Here is a 5000-nt window from a genome sequence, read left to right as displayed (position 1 = left end):
CATCAATGCTGCTGCAGTGAGCTCGGCCATTCCATAATTCGCTGTGTGTGAGATACCAGCTCCAATACGTAGGCATGTCTTAGAACAAACCAACAAAGTTTGTGAGAGACATTGCCGAAATACTGTTTTCAAAAGTGGCGCTAGGGTAAAAAAGTTGGTACAGGACCATGATGTACGATCACGATATACCACCCTCTCAAGAAAAGTACATTATAACGCATCCTCCTAACATTGTTGGTGATAAACGGAGCTAAAGATCTTTTCTACTCCGATGTCAGGAAGATGCGTTATAAGGTACTTTTCTTGAGGGTGGTATATCGTGATCGTACATCATGGTCCTGTACATCGTTTTTTTAAGTGATAGTGAGACAAACAAATACTTGAAAGTCCATATAAAAAAATGACGAGTTCCTGGAGGCACCTTTATGGCCAAATCTAGAACATTAATGAACTTTTACATTCTGAAAAAATTAAACAATTCTTTCATATAAAGAATAGATTTACAACCAACCACTTTGGACATTCTTCAAGCAAATTTTTTCTAAAATGATTAAAAGAAAGTCTTAACATTCTGAATAATAATAAAATTGTATTATTTTCCTATCCTATCTTTATTATTATTTAATTATTATTAAAAGAAACCTATACTATCCCAATATATCACTAATAGATGGTTAGTAAAAATATTCCTAGCCAAATGTATAAATTCAATTGTGCTGTGGTCGATACTAATAGGTCCATACTCTGTAACTATATTGAAAATAACATTTTCAGTATTCCTAAAACATTTCCATCTAATATGGTATAAATTTAAGCTGTGTGATTAGCATTGATGCAGAGAGGATTTTCTCTTACAGTGAATCTGAATAAATCTCTACACAGACTTGCTCTTGCTTGCTTGCTTAGCACTAAAGGAAACACGAGCTGTCATAATGATGCGGCAGCAGTGTAGTCGTCCTATTTTGCTAGTATATCTAAAGTGTGTGTACTCATCCACCATCGTATACTTGGGGTAAAATTAGGCAAAGATCGATCGATACTGGCTACCCTCTCACTAGGCTTCTTAGGATAGTCCAAAGTTAGGTAGTAGGTTAGTTAAGAGGCCGAGCAAGTCCTAATAAGTTTTCCATGAAGAATTTTATATTTATCAAAAATATTCATATTTCCTTATTCAAAGTTAGATTACCTAATCTCTGGTAGGTCTTTTTTAATCTAAGAGATCATATGTAGCTATGATCCGCAGTGGAAATTTTCACGAGAGAAAGGTATTTGAATGTAGAATACAAGAGCACTACTACTTCAGTTAGCAATCACCATCTTTTTGAAAAGGTTATTTGAATAGTGAAATGATTTTCCAGAACCCTTGCACTATACTTAAACTTTTTTCAAAAAACACTCGAATGGAGAATACAGTTGAAAAGACTGAATTTGATCGATAGGTATACTATATGATATATGAACCTAGAATAAAAGTCGACTCTGTTTTATTCAGCATTTCTAACAACCTTTTCATAAACTTAGCCTATATGGTATTGTGTTAGAAACTTTCGACTTGTTGTTAAATAAAGGCGAATGATTGACTGACTATTCAACGTGCAATTATTATTACTAAAACAATTTTATAATCCGCAACGATGCAGATGAGATTACTCCTTGCGACTATTTACAAATAACTTTTGAATGAAGAATACAGTTATTATTCTTTTGAAAAACCTGAATTTGATCGACAGATATATGTAAACCTAGAATGAAAGTTTACTTTTTTTTTATTCATTTCTAACAACCTTTTCATAAACTTAGCCTATATAGAGACTTTCGACTTGTTAAATAAAGGTGAATGATTGACTGACTATTCAACTTGCAATTATTAACAATTTTATAAATCTGCAACGATACAGACGAGATTACTCCTTGCAACTATTTAAACTTTTTAAAATGATTTTTGAATAAAGAATACAGTTATTAATCTTTTTGAAAAAACTTATGATAGAGAAATGATTTTTACATATATATATATATATATAACTCCTGAATAAAGAATGCAGTTATTAATCCTTTTTGACAAAACTATTTGAATAGAGAAATTGTTTTCCCAATCCTTGTTGCGACTTCTTAGACTTTTTAAAATGACTTTTGAATAAAGAATACACCAGTTATTAATTCTCTTGAAAAGACTTATGATAGAGAAATGATTTTTACACACACATATATATATATATATATTTATATAGATATATAACTCCTGAATGAAGAATAGTTATTAATCCTTTTGAAAAGGCTATTTAAATAGAGAAATGGTTTTCCCAATCCTTGTTGCGATTACTTAAACTTTTTAAAATGACTTTTGAATAAAGAATACGCCAGTTATTAATTCTCTTGAAAAGACTTATGATAGAGAAATGATTTTTACACACACATATATATATATATATTTATATAGATATATAACTCCTGAATGAAGAATACAGTTATTAATCCTTTTTGAAAAGACTATTTAAATAGAGAAATGGTTTTCCCCAATCCTTATTGCGACTACTTAAACTTTTTTAAAATGACTTTTGAATAAAGAATACGCCAGTTATTAATTCTTTTGAAAAGACTTATGATAGAGAAATGATTAGCGACTACTTAAACTTTTTAAAATGACTTTTGAATAAAGAATGCAACCCTCCTTAGCTAGTAGCTATCCAAAGGGGAATATATTGGTTGTCTCTTTTAATTTACATATGTAGTATATAGCTCCCAGATACTCTCTACACAGACTTGCTTGCTTGCTTTGCACTAAAGAAACACGAGCTGTCATAATAATGATGCAGCAGCAGTGCAGTAGTCCTATTTTGCTAGTATATCTAAAGTGTGTATAGGCTTGACATTGAAAAGGAAGGATGCTTGTTAAAATTAACATCTTAATGATATCTCTAATTCTCATAACAACAACAATACTTCTCTGCTTCATACTACTTCTGCGCTATTTTGCAAGATTGATTATATAGTACAGTAAGAACGCACACATACTTATCCATACTTTTCAGGGTAAAAATTAGGCAAAGATCGATCGATACTGGCTACCCTCACTAGGCTTCTATAGGAATCGTTAAGGATAGTTCTAGTCCAAAGTTAGGTAGTAGGTTAGTTAAGAGGCCAAGGCAAGTCCTAATAAGTTTTCCATGAAGAAGAATTTTCTATTTATCAAAAATATTCATATTTCCTTATTCAAAGCTAGATTAGCTAATCTCTGGTAGGTCTTTTTTAATCTAAGAGATCATACGTATGATCCGCAGTGGAAATTTTCACGAGAGAAAGGTATTTGAATGTAGAATACAAGAGCACTACTACTTCAGTTAGCAATCATCATCTTTTTGAAAAGGTTATTTGAATAGTGAAATGATTTTCCCAGAACCCATGCAACTATACTTAAACTTTTTTCAAAAAACACTCGAATGGAGTAATACATTTGAAAAGACCTGAATTTGATCGATAGGTATACTATATGATATATGAACCTAGAATAAAAGTCGACTGTTTTATTCGGCATTTCTAACCTTCTCATAAGCTTAGCTATATGGTAGCTATTGTGTTAGAGTCTTTCGAAAGGAGGAATGATCTTTCAAATCTCCTCGCGCTCTACTTAAACTTTTTAAAATGACTTTTGGATGAAGAATGCAACAACCACCCTCCTTAGCTAGCTAGCACTCTGATATTTCCAAAAAAAACATAAAACTCGATTAATATATAGTATCCATTACTCTGATTAAGAATAAATCCAAAGGGAGAATATATATTTGGTTTTTTTCTCTTTTAGGAAGCTCTCATATACAACGATGTAGACGAGATTACTCCTTGCGACTACTTAATCTTTTTAAAATGACTTTTGAATAAAGAATAGTTATTAATCTTTTTGAAAAAACTTAGAGAAATGATTTTTACATATATATATAATATACTATTTTTAAAAAGACTTTTGAATAAAGGATACAACTTCCACTCCAGTTATTAATCCTTTTGAAAAGACTTATGATAGAGAAATAGTTTTCCTAATCCTTGCAACTACTTAAACTTTTTAAAATGACTTTTGAATAAAGAATACAGTTATTAATCTTTTTGAAAAGACTTATGATAGAGAAATGATTTTTACACACACATATATATATATATAGATATATAACTCCTGAATGAAGAATACAGTTATTAATCCTTTTTGACAAAACTATTTGAATAGAAAAATGGTTTGTCCAATCCTTGCGACTACTCAAACTTTTTAAAAAGACTTTTAAATAAAGAATACAACTTCCACTCCAGTTATTAATCCTTTTGAAAAGACTTATGATAGAGAAATAGTTTTCCTAATCCTTGCAACTACTTAAACTTTTTAAAAAGACTTTTAAATAAAGAATACAACTTCCACTCCAGTTATTAATCCTTTTGAAAAGACTTATGATAGAGAAATAGTTTTCCTAATCCTTGCAACTACTTAAACTTTTTAAAATGACTTTTGAATAAAGAATACAGTTATTAATCTTTTTGAAAAGACTTATGATAGAGAAATGATTTTTACACACACATATATATATATTTATATAGATATATAACTCCTGAATGAAGAATACAGTTATTAATCCTTTTTGACAAAACTATTTGAATAGAAAAATGGTTTGTCCAATCCTTGCGACTACTCAAACTTTTTAAAAAGACTTTTAAATAAAGAATACAACTTCCACTCCAGTTATTAATCCTTTTGAAAAGACTTATGATAGAGAAATAGTTTTCCTAATCCTTGCAACTACTTAAACTTTTTAAAATGACTTTTGAATAAAGAATACAGTTATTAATCTTTTTGAAAAAACTTATGATAGAGAAATAGTTTTCCTAATCCTTGCGACTACTTAAACTTTTTAAAATGACTTTTGAATAAAGAATAGTTATTAATTTTTTTGAAAAGACTTATGATAGAGAAATGATTTTTACACACACATATATATATATTTATATAGATATAGATA

The sequence above is a fragment of the Macrobrachium nipponense genome, chromosome 15, assembly GCF_015104395.2.
Source record: "Macrobrachium nipponense isolate FS-2020 chromosome 15, ASM1510439v2, whole genome shotgun sequence".
NCBI lineage: Eukaryota > Metazoa > Arthropoda > Malacostraca > Decapoda > Palaemonidae > Macrobrachium > Macrobrachium nipponense.
Note: the sequence above shows the minus strand (reverse complement) of the source record.